Raw genomic sequence first — 17,886 nt, 5'->3', positions numbered from 1 at the left:
GAAGGTTTCTGAGAAAGTACCGTTTAGGAAAGGTCCATGGCAGCCATGTGGAGAGCCGATTGTAAATGGAGGAATGAAGAAGCAAATTAAGAGACTGTGAAGTAGGCACAGGGTCGTAAGGAGGGTCTGAAATAGATGAGTGGCACTGGAAACAAAAAGGACGGGCAGGATGGAGACATCACAAAAACAGACTTGCTGAGTGGTTATTGTAGGTGTCAAAGGAAAGTTGAGTCAGAAGATGCCTGCCGTCGGAGGTGCTCTAGAGTCCGGGTAAGTTGGAAAATGATCATATGACTGACATAGATAGAGGAAACAAAGTAGGGTTTTGTTGGAGGGGAGGGACAGTGGGTATTAATGGTTAGTTTTAGATACTTAGGTATGATAGAAGGGCAAATCATCTCACTTGCAAGCCGAAAAAAGATTGAAATTCAGGAGCATCCTCTCAGGGCTGGAGATCAGGTTTGTGAGTGATGGTCTGCAGGTTGCCATGGGAAGCAGGAACTTCTTGAGGGTGGGAGTGGATGGGGAGACTGGGGGCTTCCTGGGGAGCAGCATGGCCACTGCCTCTTGGTTCACAGAGCCGTTGGCTTCCAGTTCAACTGTTTCTTTTAATAGCACAGAGGTCTTAGGAGCCATACTTTGTTCATGTCTAGGGAGCTTTCATTCCCAGGGATTCTCCCTGCCCTTTTCCCCAGCATTGTCTTTATTTCTTATGTAGGGGCATTTTGTCGTCATAGCTATTTATCTGGTAAGATCATCTGCTGTGTGGAAGTTTTATAATTTGTCTCTAATAAATTAACATCCCCTGCAGGAGCAGATCCCCCTGCTGTTTTTGAAGGATATGCTGCTCATAACTGTGTGTGTGTGTATTTTTGTGTGTTTGTGTGTGTGTGTGTGTGTGTGTGTGTAAAACTCTCTTAGGAATGGATCTCTAACAACTAATCTTACAACCTCAAATGACAGGGTAATGTGTACATTATGGATTGAATAAAAACTTGAAGAATGTTAATATGGAAAATTAGAATTAGTAATGAAATACAAGGTCTTTTGCCATAGAATACTGTAGCTTTCACATTTTTACTTTAAAAATTACAGTTTACAAGAAACTTTCAAATAGAAATAATTGGGAATGTTAGATCCTTGTTAAAAAAAAATTCCCTTTTTTTTTTTTTTTGAGACAGAGTTTCACTTTGTTGCCCTGGTGCAATGTTGGCCCACTGCAACCTCTGCCTCCCAGATTCAAGCAATTCTTCTGCCTCAGCCTCCTGAGTAGCTGGGACTACAGGCGCCCACCACCATGCCAGGCTAATTTTTGTATTTTTAGTAGAGGTGGGGTTTCACCATATTGGCCAGGCTGGTCTCGAACTCTTGACCTTGTTATCCACCTGCCTTGGCCTCCCAAAGTGCTGGCATTACAGGTGTGAGCCACTGAGCCCGGCCAAAAATATTCTTTTTGTGCTCTGCTTGGCAGCACATATGCAAAAATAGGAAAGATACAGAGAAGATTATCATGGCCCTTATGCAAGGATGACACACACATTTATGAAGCATTTTATATTTTTATCCTTATGAAACACTCAAAGAAATGTCATTTACTACTTTTCCAGCTGAGGTAGACCAGACATTTTCAGATTTGCCTGTTTTCCCTGTCCTATTTTTGTTATAATTTTTTTTTAATACTGCACTGGTGTTCATATAAAATAAACTTGAGTAAACCAGAATTCTGTGAGTTTTGCCAGACTTTAATTGTGTTGTATTGCTTGCTTTTTAAGCAAATTAATTGTGAAAAATAATTTAGCGACCTCCCGGTTGTAAACTTCTAAATGGCAGTTTGTGTCTGTATATCTCTTCAAGTCAAGCATCTGCTCAAAAGATACTGTTGATGATGTGATGAATGCAGTTTCATGAAACTTGGCAGTTCCCATAAATAATTGAATAACACAGGTTGTATTTACCTCTGTAGTGTCTAGACTAGAGAATTAGAACCATGAGTTTATAAAAATCTAGGTTGCTGTCTACACACAAATAGAATGGTATTTAAAATTGTGTTTTCCATGGAATGATGAGATTTTTACTGGGCCAAGTAGGTAGATCTCTGGAGAAAGGTGAAGTTGGTTCTATTATCTCATACCATTCAGATAAACTCCAACTTGATCAATTAATTTTATATGATGACCAGCATCATATTCAACAGAGTTATGACAAAGAAAGAAAGGAAGGAGAAATCAGAAAGGCAATTCAGCAAATGTCTAGTCTACCGCAGTTGGAAAAAAGTGAAAAATGATATTTTTAAGAAGGATTTCAATATACAAATATATATTTGTATCTGCATGAAATGCTGAGAAACTAGAAGCCATTCCTTTATAACCTTTAAGAAGGACTTTTTAACCATGACTCAAAATCCAGCAGCCATTTAAAAAAAATTGATAAATTTGACTAAATTCAAATAAAGCATTTTTACCTGATTAAAAAAATGCCATAAGCAAATTCAAATGACAATCAGAGAAGAAACTATTTGCAGTGGACAGTTAACCTTCATATAAAGAGTTTCTACAAATGAATAAGAAAATGACTTTCTTATTCATTGAAGGCCAAGGTGGGTGGGTCATCTAAGGTCAGGAGTTCGAGACCAGTCTGGACAACATGGTGAAATCCTGTCTCTACTAAAAATACAAAAATTAGCTGGGCGTGGTGGTGCATGCCTGTAATCCCAGCTACTTGGGAGGCTGAGGCAGGAGAATCACTTGAACCTGGGAGGCGGAGGTTGCAGTGAGCTGAAATCATGTCACTGCATTCCAGCTTGGGCAACAGAGCGAGACTCTGTCTCAAAAGAAAAAAGAAAATGAATTGGAATACCAATAGCCTAGGCAAAGGATATGAACAGATTATCCTCAGAATAAGAAATACATTGTCTTGGCCGGGTGCGGTGGCTCACGCCTGTAATCCCAGCACTTTGGAAGGCTGAGGCGGGTGGATCACGAGGTCAGGAGTTCAAGTTCGAGACCAGCCTGGCCAACGTGGTGAAACCCTGTGTCTACTAAAGGTACAAAAAGTTAGCCGGGCGCTGTGGCACGTGCCTGTAATCCCAGCTACTCGGGAGGCTGAGGCAGGAGAATTGCTTGAAATGGGGAGGTGGAAGTTGCAGTGAGCCAAGATCGCACCATTGCACTCCAGCCTGGGCGACAGGGCGAGACTCTGTCTCAAAAAAAAAAAAAAAAAAAAAAGAAATACATTGTTTTCAAATCTACCAAAAGATCTTCAGCCTTACACATAATAAGAGAATCACAAACTTAAACTGCTGAAGTAGCACTTTTAACTTTTTCCGATTGGCAAAAATTTTACAGTGTGACACTTAGACATTGTTGACCAGTTGTGGAAACATCAGCACTGTGCTTCTGAGAGTATGGAATGGCATAACTCTCATGAAGGCCAGTTCGGCCGGTTTTCATCTATCAAGATTACAAATACAGTTACCCTTTGACCCAGCAGTCTAGCTTTGGCAATTTCTCCTGCAGATACGTCTGAATACGTATGCAGTGACCTATAGAGTAGGTGTCTCATTAGACCATTGTTTATAATAGAAAAGACTGGAAGCAATTCAAGTATCCACTGGTGAAAGACTGGTTAAATAAACTATGATCCACCTTTACAATGGAATATTGTGCAGCATTTTAAAGAGAGCATGGAAACTCTTCATACGTTGATATGGAAAGACCTCCAAGATATGTTATTAAATGGGAAAAAAAAAAGTATAGACCCATATATAGTATGCTCCCTTTGATGTAGAAAGGAGACAAAATATGAGTCTATAGTCATATCTGGTTGAATCCACATGAAGAAACATTGAAAGGATAAACAAACAAAAGGAGCTCAATAAAAGTGGTTACTTTGAGTGGGTGGGTGCGGGATAGCGTGGATAAGGATGTGGTGAGCAGGAAGAGGCAGGGGGCAATATTCTTCTTTGTGTACTCTGTTGTATTATTTTTATATTTGAAGCCTATAAAGTATTACCTATTCAAAACAAAAAATAAGTTACATGTCTTTACAGTTGTATTTCAGTGCCAGTTCAACATATGTCCAAGGGCCAGAAATACCTTCCCAGAGCTTTATCATTTCTTGCTGGTACTGTTGACTACAGCCTCCTAAGTGGGTCTTATATTAGCTGTAGTGGTTTATCTACAGCTGTGCTGTCTGTCATGGTAGTCACTGGCCACATCTGGCTTTTGAGCACTTGAAATGTGGCAAGTCTAAATTGAGATGTGCTGTACTGTGCCTGATTTAGAAGACTAGTATGAAAAAAAGAATGTAAGCTATCTCATTTATTATAATTTTAAAACTCTTGATTACATGTTGAAAGATAGTAGTTTGGGTTTGAGGGGTTAAAGCGTATTATTAAATTAATTTCACTTGTCTTTTCTTACCTTAAATGTGGCTACTAGGAAATTTAAAATTACATAGGTGGCTTGGCCCTGTGGTTGGCATTTTACTTCTCTTGTGCAGCCCTGATGTAGCCTCCTATCCACAGTCAGCTTGTCTGCCAGAATTACTTAAAAGCAACAACAAAACCTACATGTGTCATTTCACTGCTTTAAAACCTCTTGCCTCCTACATGCCTACAGAGACCCTTTGTAAATAGTCTCTGAGATCCTTCCTTTACCCATTCCCCACTTCGCTGCACATACAAACGCTGCTTCTCTTTACTCCCTGGACTGCAGGCCTCTTGATAAATTTGAATCTCTGAACACACTGTTCTTTCTGTTTGGAATGTTCTTTCGCCTCCATTTTGTTGCCCAGAAAATTCCTACTCATCTGTATGCCCTGTTCATGTGGCCCCTTCTTTGATGAGGCATCCCTAGTTCCCCTGTCCCATTTTCTTATAGCATCTAGTAGACCTCTATGTTCTCACACTCATCCTCAGTACCACGGTTGTCCCTTGAAAGGTATTGTCTCCCTCACCAGACTGAGAGCACCTCAAGGGCAGAACCCATGTCATGTTCCTTTTTGTATTTCCAGACCTGAAACTGCCAGTAAATAAACCCTAAAAGTAAAAAAAAACAAAAACAAAAACAAACCTAAAAAGAAGTTGGTTGTATTTGGTTGAGAGTACACCATGCCCGGTTTGCCTTGATGATGCTTCTATTTGTCTAATCTATATATTGAGGAAAGCAGGCTCCAACCTGTCAGCCTTCCTTGGTTAAGAATAGGCCTCTTTGGAGTGTTCTAGCTTTGAACAGGCCAGCCTCCCTGCAAGCAGAAGATGACAAACTGCGGAGTTGTCAGTAGCACCAAACCTGCAGTGAGTTCTAGTTTTCAGGGCTGTGTTCAGACTGGAAGATGGAAATTATCTGTGTTCTGTTCAGAGAGCAGAATTCTCCAGGCTGGCCAGGTGCCTGCGTTTGCAGAAGGTAAAGGTAGCAGGTGGTTGCCAGAAGGTGAAAGCATCAGTGGAACATGGCCAGCGCCAAGGAGGCGGCGAGCTGGAATAATGAAGTTCTCCACAGTCTGGTCTGTGGGATCTTACTTCGGTTACCACCTCTGTGGAAAGTTATTCTTGCTTGTTAATATTCCCATTGTTCTTTTCGTCTGTTGCGTTAAGCTTTTGTTCTAAAGAGAAATGAAGAATAATAAACAATACCCAAGATATGTGGAGTGAAGATTTTTGGAAGGAAAAATTCGAATTTTGCAAGAACCTTCTCTCCTTAGCAAAGTAAACGGAAAGGGCCTGTGTTTACCCCCCAAGATTTTAGAAGCATTATTACCATTATTTAGAATCTATTTATTTATTATATGGAGATCCAGTTATTTTCATCAGGTAAAGCTTCCTGTGCAGCTCTCATAATCAGCTGAATGAGGAGCTCTTTCTTTAGCAAAATTTTGAGAGCTAGTAGCGTAGTAGAAAGTAGAGTGTCTTCAGTGGCTAGAAAAACCAGTCTGAACCTAGGACTGTCACTACCTAGTGGTGTGGACTTAGCAAGTTACTTCATGTCTCTAAGCCTCATTATTGAGTAAAATGAGGCTTAAACGCATCCTAAGTTATAGGCATTACAAGAGGTGAATGAATGCAGGAGCCTAGCACTGTGCCTGGTCTATATAGGTTTTGGTAAATAGGACTTAGAGCTCCAATATGAATACAGATTTTATTTGCAGCTATCTAGTGTTGAATAACCAGGTGAGAATGCCCAAGGCCAGAGAGGAGCATGTCCTTTCATAGTGGGCAGACTGTGGTGAGCGAGCGAGTGCTCCTCAGCACCAGTGTTAGTAACTGATCAGAGCCTCACCGCCAGCCCAGAGAGAGAGGACAGGAGCAGCTGGGTAAAGGAGTCAGGACACATGGGTTGGAGAACTGGCTTTGCCATTAGTTAGTCCCATGAGGATTCATTCTGCCTCCTTGGTCCTGTTTGTAAAATGAGGCTGGTGATCATTTCCATCTCTAAATGCTATAGTCTGCCTCCATAAAGCAACAGAAGTGGGCCCCCAGAGGTTACGCTGCCTTATTTGTAGGATACCTATTCACCAGGCCGGACTCTGAGAACGAACCTGGACGTTGGGCAACAAGGCTGTGTCACCCCCGAACGCCCTGAACTGGAGGCGGGTTCCCATTTCCTCTTTGAGGTTGTGTCCAGAGGCCCAGGTCTTCTTTCCAGGCTCCATTCCCTGTGTTCTGCTTTCATATTCTCCTGAGCTCGACCTGGTTCAGTTTCTCCCTGGAGAGGCTATTTTTTCTGGGGTTGAGATCTGATCCTTGTCATTCTTTTGATAAGAGATATAGAATAATCATTTTTAAGAGAAAGTTTATCAGCAGGCTGTTTTTAAAAGTGAGTTTTGTGCTTGATACAAATTTTTATGAATGTTTGCTTTCTCTTAAGCACGTGAGGTCTGTACGGTCAGCCTTCTCTGCCTCATTTGCTCCCCTTCCTCCTCTGCCTCCCATCTTATTTGACTGCTAACCTGGGGCAGGCCCACCATTCGTTCATGTTTGAGACAGTTGAACACAGTACTTTGTGTGCCTTATGACCAGATAATTCGAGCTGGCAGTAATCAAGATTTGGGGCTAATTATCATTAAAAGGTAATTTCATTGCTGCCCATAATTGATCTTATCTTAAACCAATTATAGCATTTCTTTTGTCACATGATTTAAAATTTTTTAAAAAAATGCTTTTGGCAATAAACTTTTGCAAACAGATTTTCTACACTCAGTTCTTTTTAAAACCAACTTTACAAACTTTAAGTGTGCCCTTATTAATGTGGTGATTTGTCTGCTTTGTAATATTGCATATTCAAAATAAAAAGAAAATGGAGACAGTTCATTACTGAAATGGATGTTACAAAATCAGCATCTGGTTTGAATAATGAGTCTTCTGGTCCAAGTTTTGCTTCGGTGAATGAAACTAATGAAACTGGCCTCCATTGTTATGTCAGTGACTTCCCCTCCACTAACTTGGTTTCTTTCCGTTGCCAATTTGGAGGCCACTAAGGTTTCTTCAGAAAGTTCTTTCCCAGTGGTACTTGTTCTAAGTAACTCTGGGACAGCCAAGTATCTGTCACCAGCAGGGGAGAGGCGAAGACACCTCATGATCATAAAATCATAGGTTTGGGATGTTTCAAGTATCCTTTGCCACCAGTCAAGCTCTGGAAACAACAGCAAAGTGAAAAAACAGCTCTAGAGTTGGGATGATTAAAAATTAGATGTTGGGATAGCACCGTAATACTACACAATTCTAGGTCAGACATATGATAGCTGTCCCAAGTCTTGTTTCTTCCTTGAACTCTGATGCTTGCAGAAATATAGTTGTACCTGGGAAATTACCATCCTGGTTGCACGGCACAGAGCCACCCTACTTCTCCTGCTGATAACACACACACACTTGTACATGCATGCATGCCGCATGCACACACACCCCTGGGAAGTCTCCTGAAGGTAAATACACTGTTGTTGTTACTAGGTTTTCTGATCCATAGGTATCTATGCTAATAATAAGTAACAATATCCTCTAATACCTACAGAGCACTTTTGGCTTCATTATTTGATTTGGCTTTCAGAAAACCACTTTAAGATGAAAAGCATAGATTTTATTATCCCGCTTTTACTGAGAAACCTCCTCAAAGAAGCCTTGTGACTTATTCAAAGACATAGCTGTCATGTGGTAGAAAGCGATGATATTTTATAAAGGTCTAATTTTATATTTTACCATAAAACTGAAGGAAAATCCTTTATTGCATGTTCTTCCTCAACAGAAAGCTCACCAAATGAATTAATAAACAAAGAAACACATAAATAAAATGTCACAGAACCCTAATAAAACAAAACCCTAGAGAGAAATGTCTCCAGTGGTTAGAAAGTAGAAACATGGAAGCAAATGAATATTTTCTGTTTGTTACTTCTGTACCTATAACCAGATTTGGCAAGGATGCAGGCAAGCCTACAGTAGATTTGCAAGAAGTATTTATTGAACTTAACTGGATTAGCATTGCTTTGCTAACTGGGAAAACAACAGACTATCCCTTTATCTACGAATACTTTAATACTCAGATTGTATCAAGCATAAAATAGACAAAGATTGACTATGAATTCCTTACTTTTCTTCAGCCAGATCTAGTTGTCTACTGTAGCAGAGTCCTCAGGAAACTCTAAGCCAGAAATTCAGGGTCGTTTGTCCCTCTTGTTGACCAGATTGCAAGCATTTTCCCTCATCCTACTTTTTAATTTTAAATGTATTACCAGTGGTAATTTTTACTGCTATCTTCACAAAAATAAGAGGAGAACAAGACTTTTGGATGGAATTAGAAGTCCCTCCCAGGCAAGGCTCCTGGGTTGTGAGTGTGATTTTAGGTGACTGAGATATCATGCTACCCTGTGGCCAGCCATGTAGGCACATCACCACGTCTTAGTCTTCAGGACCCTGAGGCAGAAAGCACCGTTCCATTCACATCTTGGCAACTGAACTCTAACATCTTAGTCTGAGACTCCTGGAAGTTTTGCTTTTTTTTTTTTTTTTTTTTTTCTTTCTTTCCTTTCTTTTTTTTTTTTTTTTTTTTTTTTTTTTTTTTTTTGATGGAGCCTCGCTCTGTGTCACCCAGGCTGGAGTGCAATAGTGTGATCTCGGCTCGCTGCAACCTCAGCCTCCCAAGTTCAAGTGATTCTCCTGCCTCAGCCTCCCAGGTAGCTGAGATTACAGGCACACACCACCACAGCCAGCTAATTTTTGTATTTTTATTAGAAATGGGGTTTCATCGTGTTGGCCAGGCTGGTCTCGAATTCCTGACCTCAGGTGATCTGCCCACCTTGGCCTCCCAAAGTGCTGGGATTACAGGTGTGAGCCACCATGCCCGGCCTAAACTTTCTAATTATAATTCTTTTCAGTTGGTTCTTTTCCTCTTGATTTTAACTCTTCAGCAGTCTTTAAATGTTTTCCCCAGGCTGGAGTGCAGTGGCGTGATCTCGGCTCACCGCAAGCTCCGCCTCCCGGATTCACACCATTCTCCTGCCTCAGCCTCCCAAGTAGCTGGGACTACAGCTGCCCACCACCACGCCCTGCTAATTTTTCGTATTTTTAGTAGAGACAGGGTTTCACCATGTTAGCTAGGGTGGTCTTGATCTCCTGACCTCATGATCTGCCTGCCTCCGCCTCCCAAAGTGCTGGGATTACAGGCATAAGCCACCGCGCCCGGTGAATATTTTCATTTTTATTGATTAATGTGTGTGAAGTGCAAGTGTTCCTTAAAAAATATCTAGTGTGGTTTGTAATGTAACCTTTGCAGCTTCATTCTGAGTTATTTTCTGACAAATTCTCGTTGGGTACTACTACTCTTTTAAATTCACTTAGGCCGTTTAGGCTTCAAGTCCTCATATGCCCGTCTCTTTTGGCTTGGCTGATTCTCTCTTCACTTGTTGGCCCAGTTTGGCCTTCAGGAGATAGGCAAGGTGAGTGTCCTCCATCCCCACAGTCTCTCATGGCAAATACTGAACAGGGATTGGCAGAGTGGGTGATGGAAGGACCCTTATTTAGCAGCCTGTTGACAGAGTGAGTCCCAGGTCAGCCATTCCCTAGCTCTATTATCTAGGACTAGTTAATTTGTACAAACCTTAGTTTCCTTGTGTGTAAAATGAGTTAGGTAATAGGCATTTCACAGTGTCGAGGATGGATTGAGATGGTATAATTGGAAGTGCTTTACAGTATTCAGTGCTATTGTTATTGCAGATGTTTTTTCCTGGGCAGGTGGTTGATATACCTTGAGAGAGCGTTTATGGGTTATCAGATGAAATATGTAGGCATGTGGCATATCAGTTGCCTGAATAAGGAAAAGGATAGGCCGTTTTAAAAATTATTATTTTTTTATTTCAATTTTATTTTCCCCCACTTTATTGAGGTATCACTGATGAATTAAAATTGAATATATTTACTATATACGATGTGATGTTTTGATATATGTCAACATTGTGGAATGATTACCACAAAACAGCTAATTAACTGACCCATCACCTCACATAGTTAACTTTGCGTGTGTGGTGAAAATATTTAAGACCAGTCCTCTCACCAGCTTTCAAGTATATAAAACAGTATTGTTAACTATAGTTACTGTGCTTTTAATTACATCCCCAGAATTATTCGTCTTATAACTGAAAGTTTATAGCCTTTAGCTAATGGCTTCCTATTCCTCCTCCAGCCATCCACCCCCAGCCCCTGGCAACCACCATTCTAATCCTACCCTCTGTTTCTATGAGTTTGACTTTCTTAGTTCCCACATATAAGTGAGATCATACAGTATTTATCTTTCTGTGTCTGACTTTTTCATTTAGAATAATGCCCTCAAGGTTCATTCATGTTATTGCAAATGGCAAGGTTTCCTTTATTTATGACTGAATAATTTCCATTGTGTATGAATACCACAATTTTTAAAGTCTGTTAATCCATTGATGGACATTTAGGTTGTTTCCATGGCTTAGCTATTGAGAATAATGCTTCAGTGAACACGGTAGTGCAGGTATCTCTTTGAGATACTGATTTTGTGTTCTTTGGGCATCTATCCAGAGGTGGGGTTGCTGGATCACACAGTAGTTCTGTTTTTAATATTTTCAGGCACCTCCATACTGTTTTTTCCATAGTGGCTGTACCAGTTTACATTCCTGCCAACAGTGCACAAGGGTTTCATTTTCTTCACAGAGGACAGGCCCTCCTTGATCAGGCTGCCTCATGGGATGATCAGATCCATGAGAAACTGAGCAAGTGAATGTTAGAGGAGCAGAGAGAACTGACAGGGAAGAGTAAAGACAACGTGAGTCGTTTTGATTATAGAGAGATGAGCTTGGAAACTAAGGGCAGGAGCTATCCTGCCACCAAAATGTAGGAGCACCGGCCGGGTGCGGTGGCTCAAGCCTGTAATCCCAGCACTTTGGGAGGCCGAGACGGGCGGATCACGAGGTCAGGAGATCGAGACCATCCTGGCTAACACGGTGAAACCCCGTCTCTACTAAAAAATATAAAAAAACTAGCCGGGTGAGGTGGCGGCTGCCTGTAGTCCCAGCTACTCGGGAGGCTGAGGCAGGAGAATGGCGTAAACCCGGGAGGCGGAGCTTGCAGTGAGCTGAGATCCGGCCACTGCACTCCAGCCTGGGCGACAGAGCGAGACTCCGTCTAAAAAAAAATAATAATAATGATAATAATAATAATAATAATAGGAGTACCATGACGAGGCTCCTCATTTGAAACTAGGATGCCAGTGACCTTGGGGACTGAATGAATTTGGCATTGCTGGAAAGGTGAGCGTGAAGAGAGGTTGGAAGGTTAATCCAATCAGGGCATTAACTGGGCCTGGATATGACTGTCTCGACTAGGAAAAAGTATTGCTGAGTCCAGCACCTGGCAGAGAAAGGGCTGAGGAAATATTTGTTGAGTGAGTCAGTGGGCACAATAAAGATAGTGCAGAGAACCAGTTGCAGAATTGAGGTTGTATTGTCACACTACCATCTGGAAAAGCCTGTCCTCTGAAGAAGAGAGTTACTGCATCCCACCCCCCCCCCCCAGGTCTGATCAGTGGGCCTCTGGGACCTGGGAGCTCATTGCTTTAGATCTGGTGGGGCAAATGCCTTCTGAGCTCAGGGAAGTGAGGTATGCCTGGGTGCGATGCTGGATCTAAGCCTTCATGCTTATGTCTCTGGTTTCATTTGTAGTCTACCATTTATTTTAGTTTAATAAGTCATCTCTGTGAAAATGCTTTAGGTCCATCGTAGGGTCTGTAAAGTGGAACTCTGTATGTGTTCTCTGGCAGTAAACTACATTAGATATGTGTGTCTAACAACGGAAATGGTGTCTCTGTTTATTCTTTCCTTTGAACCACTATTGAATGGCATTTTGTTCTGATACTGTTGTAACCTGTGAGGTCCTCATGTCCTCTTTTTGTGTATGTGCCTTGGGCTGACTACGTTTCACTTAATTTTGCCTTGTTTCTGTTGGTCTGCCATGGTGGCCTCTGGCTTAGATAGCTACACGGTAATTTTTGGCTTGAGAAGTTGAAGCCAGTGGAGACACTAGATCCCTATATTCCCGGCTATTTCATACTGTATGTCTTGAAACACATCTCCAGTTTAGGTTTCATCAGTTTGGAGGGAGAAGTACGGTGAGTACAGGCACCAAAAACATTCTCAGTCCCCCAGAGCACATTAGTAAAGTACAGCTGATACCAAGGTGGACACTGCTCCTGGTTGTATTCTCCACAGGTGACTTGTCATGGCTACTGTATGCGCTAACGTTTCTGTAGTAGGTCGTGGTTTTTGAAATACACAAAAATGCTTCAAGAGACTGGTTGTAAAACTCTGCCCATGATGAGAAATACCTTCAAGATACTTCATTCACTAAGTGCTGGAAACATACTCTAGTGGGATGTTTGTGGAATGGCTGGTGTTTGAGGGACAAATATAAAGCACACCTGTCAAACTGGGACAATCAGGTGGCAGATTAATTCGATGTTGGCAACTTGAGTCATCAAAGTTTAGATGATTCTGCTGCAATTAGGAATTTGTAGTCACTTTGTTCCCTCTTCCAGAAATAAAGAACCAAGTTATAATTTACATAATTTTCCTGAACTCAAAATCCGTCAGGAACTAGGCAGTCCTGTAACTAACTCTCAGATTCCTCCAGTTCCAGCCTTGTGCTAGCCCACTAGACCATGGGGCCTGCATGGAAGATGAAAGTGTGAAAGTCTGGACCTGTGTTTCCTGAGTCAGTGGAATGCTGTGTCTCTTGCTTATATATAGAGTACAGTATTTCATATCGGGGTGCGTGGTGCTCACAGCTGAAAGGAGTATTTATATGCAGCCTTCAGAGGTATGCTTGGTATGAAAACCATAAGTGATCTGCCTCACTGGTTTGTTTAAAAATCTCAAGCATATTGCTATCCTAACATAGCTTTTATTCACTGCATCTCCTTTACAGTGGAGGGAAATAACCATGTGGTGAATGAAAAATATACTGGACTTGATCCCTATAGCAAGAAAGGCCGGTAATGTTTATGTTAGAAGGTGATCCTGTGTTTCTTCTGCTTGGCAGAAGGCTTGGATGTATAATGAGGTATTAACATGTGTCAGATCCTGTGTCTCCCTGGAACTCGGTGTTGTCTTGTAACACTTGAGTTCTATTTATTGAAATGATGACATGCGGTAATCAGGACGTTGCTGCTCAGCAAGCCAGGTGCACGTCTGCGTCAGAGGTTGTTGGGAGAGTGGCTATTGGAACATTAACTCCAGATTTCCTGACTTGTGTGTGATGAAAATATCAAACCCAATGTAGAGTTAAACCAACACCAAAAGCAAATGAAAAGAAAAACCATCGCTCTTCAGAAGGAAAAATGCCACATCAGCAATACTAGGGGATTTATTTGTAATCCTTTGGTCTGATACGGATGCATTTATGTTCTCTAGTTTTGCTATCATAAATAAAGCATTTTAAACGCTGAAGTAAACTGTAAGACAGCATTCACAGTGAAGGTTGTTCTTGTTACCTACTGAAAACCTCCACATATGCTTGGATCCTAGCAGAAGCGGTCGTGAGCTTGCCAGTGTGTCATCCTTAAAACAGTTTCCCATGCTACCTCATCTTTTCTTGGGAATATGTTGTTACTCCTGAAAGAGAGTCCAAATGCAAAATAGCTTTTTGTTTGTTTGGTTTACTTTTAACGAAGAAAGAAGCCACGGTTGATGAGGATGAGATGCTGTGTGCTCATTGAGTCACTTACATAAAGTGAGAAATGAAAGCTTTTTCTGTAGCCGCTTGTGTAATTCTTTCCGGTGAACTCTTCCTCTTGCTTCTGGGGTAACGCAGTCTCCATGTAATGAGGTGAGAGGAGCAAGTCAAGCTTGGTATGTTGCTGACAGGCAAAATCTTACAAATTAAGCTGATTAAGTCTTAAATCGGTCAGTTTCCCACTTTGATATTAGGGTATTTTACAGGATAGAATTTTATAAGTTGCTTCTTTCTAAAGGAGCCCTAGGGTGTGACGACGGAAATCCTTTTGTCAAACTGAAAGGTGAACTCAATACAACTGCCTTCCTGTCAACTCTGCGCATTCCTGAAATAGGGCAGGCATTGCTGCTGGGCTCAGGTGTCCCAAGATGCAGTTTTATCCACTTGAAAACCATTATGTGTTCAGCTCAATTAGATTAATTACCTTCCTCACCAGGATTCACAATGCTTTGCAGTTTATCTGCGGTAACTAAGTGTTAGTTTTGTAAGTAAAAAGTACCGTTATTGACCTCGAAAGGGCTATGGTTCTTTTGAACTTACGGAGAAGAGTTCCAAACAACCATTTCTAACCAAGATGGAATGTGGGTCAGCAAAATTGTCTTCAAGTAGAGTTTTCTACTGGCCAAGAGACTTTGGCATTTAGAGGAGAGTTCTTGTTTGTTTTTTAACTCTGTATCATTTCTGTTTGGTATCTTTAAAAAAAATCTGGGCCTGTCATAACCTAACATGCAGTTTTCTGTATCTCCTAGACTTACTAGCATATTTTAAATACTGTTGGTTTCCAGATGAAGATCTTGGAGCTGAACCCAAGCTATTGTCTATTGAGAGAGGTCACACAGAAATCTACCTCGGGTGAGACATGGTTGTTTCATGAGGGCTAAGCAAAAGTCAAGGGCAGAGTCTTCTACCCTGAGCTGCCTTAGGTTCAGTGGTATACTATTTCTGATGCACAGTCAAGAAAGAATAGGCACTGTTTGCACTCTTCGGCGATCACATTCAATGTTTTAATCTCCCCTTATCCTTCCCCATGGGAGACAAAAATGGGAAGATTCAGATAATTATTTAATTTATTGAGTGGGTCTGCGAACCTAATACTTTCCAGAATCCTAGTGTTGTAGGAATTCTCAGTTACCAGCCTTGGTACTGAAATAAATAAAGTAGGAGGGAGGTGGGGAATCACAGGTCAAGCATGACTAATTAAGGCCACATGTGGCAGAACTGGGACACATCTTCAATACAACAGTGATAATAATAACACTATCCACATGTTTAAGTGACAAATTATTAAGTAGTTATGTTTACATTCCTTATTTTGTGGGCTTCTTATATAACTCAGACAAGTAAGGGCAGGCTGTTAAATCCTATTTGTTTATTCGGTAAATATTTATTGAGTGCCTAGTATTTGCCAGGCCCTGTCCTAGGTACAAAGGATACAATTGGGAACAAAACAATAAAGAAATCCTGTTTTTGTGGAATTTATGTGTTAGCTGTGGGGAGACAGACCACAAATAAATGAAGTGAGTGAAACAAAAGTTATGTTGGGAAATGAAACTGCCATGGAGAAAAGTAAGACAAGGAAAGTGGAGAGGAGAGTGTGGGGTTGTCACAGTACTACCTAGGGTGGCCGGGGAGTTGCCCTGGGGAGAAGACATTTGAGTAATGACCTGCAGGAAGTGGGAAGGTGGCCAACTGGGAGAATAGCATTCTAAGTAGAGGGAACAGCTCAGATTGGGGCCCCGAGGTGGGAGCCTGCCCGGTGTGCTGGAGGAACTGCAGGGAGGCCAGTGGAGCTGGAGTGAGTGAGAAAGAGGGCAGGGGGAGATAAGGTAGTGGGCACCCACATAGGCCAGTGTGTGCTTGAGGCATTTACTCTGGGAGATGGGGAGCCAGTGAGGCTTTGAGAAGAGGAGTGACAGGATGGATAAATGGGTGCTTTAATAGTGTGACTCTGGCTGCAGTGTCTTGAGTAGACTGGAGGGGACAAGGGTGGAAGAAGGGAGGCTGATTAAAGGGGGATTGCAATAGTCCAGTAACAAGATGGTGGTCCTGGTGCAGGTAGTACTTGTGAAGGTGGTGGGAAGTGCTAGAGTTCTGGGTAGATTTTAGAGGTAAGGTCAACAGGTTTGGTTTGGGTATGAGAGAAAGAAAGAAACCAAGGATGAATGCAGAGTGTTTGACCTGAACAACTGGAAGGATTTGGTTGGCATTCGCTAAGATGAGGGTGACTGGCTGGAGGAAGTTTTGGAGGAATGTGGAAATCAGGATCTCTGTTTTGGCCCGGTTAAGTTTGAGATGCCTATTAGATGCCAGATGATAATCTTCAGTGGGCAATTTAAAAAAAAATATTTTAGAGATGGATCTCGCTCTGCTTCCCAGGCTGGAGTGCAGTGGCTTTTCAGAGGCACAATCATAGTACACTACAGCCTCAAACCGCTGGCCTCAAGTGATCCTCCCACCTCAGCCACCTAAATAGCTGGAACTATAGGTAAGTACCACCATGCAGTTTTGGATATTCAAGTCTGGAATTCAGGAGAGAGGTCAGGACTGAAGATATGCATTTGGGATTGGTGGGCATTAAAACAATAGACCAGATGGGATCCAGGAACCAGTAAAGGAGACCAAGAAGGAAGGACCACCGAGGTGGAAGGAAAAGCCAGGAGGGAGTGACCTGGAAGCCAGGGCAGTGTTCCAAGGAGAAGGGACTGGTCATATCTAGCAAGTGTTGCCACTGGGGCAAAAATGGATACATCAATCGGTCATAAGCTGAGGCCTAAGATAAATGACTCACCGAGGGCTGTGGCTGGGAAATAGCTGGGTTAGGGCTCAAGGTCAAGTTCACTTTCTCTCTGCCATGAGAGTCCTCTGGCTGTGCTTGACCTTTGAGTGGTGTTTTACGTCATCGTGTGCTTTTGCATTGGAAGTGGTATTGTGTTTGTACTAGTCCTGATACTTTAGCAGCAGTATCTTCTGATTTTGTTTTTTAGTATGTATGAAAATTTTGATTTCTCATATTTTTATGTAACTATGGAATGTATGCTCACTATAGAAAAATTAGAAAAACAGAGAAGCAAAAGGAAAGCCAAAGCTGTTGATTGTAGTTATACTAAGACTCAGAATCTACCATGCTTACAAATCAGTATATGTCCTTTCAGACTTTTTTCCAACCACATATGTAGACTTTTTTTTTCAAGAAATGATTTTATGCTAAATATTATATACCCTTTTTCACCAACAATGTATAATAAGTATACATTGTTGTATTTTTTTCTCAAATAGTGCCTGGATATTTATGATATGGTTTGCAAGGACATGGTGATAAGAAATAACCTAGGGATTGCCAATGGGAACAAACCCAGAAGTCAGAGAGTGATACTTACGGGAATCGTTTCTATTCACTGAGCCTTAAGCATGCGCTGGGCGCTATTGCCAGGCATTGTATTCACAATATGTCTTTTAATTCTCACGATAGTCCTGTGAGGTGTAGCTGTTACTGTTTCCACTTTTGCAGCAAGCGCCCTAAGAGATAAAGACATTTGCTTGTGGTTACCTTGCAGCAAATGCTGGAGCAGGGATGGGATTTGGTCGTCTCTTATCTCTTTCTGTGTTTCAGATTTGAGCCCAAGCTAAGCTGTCCCTCCAGCTGCCTG

At 41.7% G+C, this 17,886-nt stretch overlaps 1 protein-coding gene and 1 non-coding gene across 2 annotated transcripts in view; both read left to right on the top strand.

Annotated features, from left to right (window-relative positions):
• The window catches only part of JAZF1 (JAZF zinc finger 1), a 352,302-nt gene that overhangs the window by 60,115 nt on the left and 274,301 nt on the right, over positions 1 to 17,886 (top strand). The window lies entirely within an intron of this gene.
• Positions 1,456 to 1,562, top strand: LOC116274692. Its single transcript, XR_004183476.1, has one exon. It is a non-coding gene; the product is annotated as a U6 spliceosomal RNA (small nuclear RNA).

The sequence above is a fragment of the Papio anubis genome, chromosome 4, assembly GCF_008728515.1.
Source record: "Papio anubis isolate 15944 chromosome 4, Panubis1.0, whole genome shotgun sequence".
Classification (NCBI taxonomy): Eukaryota; Metazoa; Chordata; class Mammalia; order Primates; family Cercopithecidae; genus Papio; species Papio anubis.
Note: the sequence above shows the minus strand (reverse complement) of the source record. Positions and strands in the feature narration are given on the sequence as shown.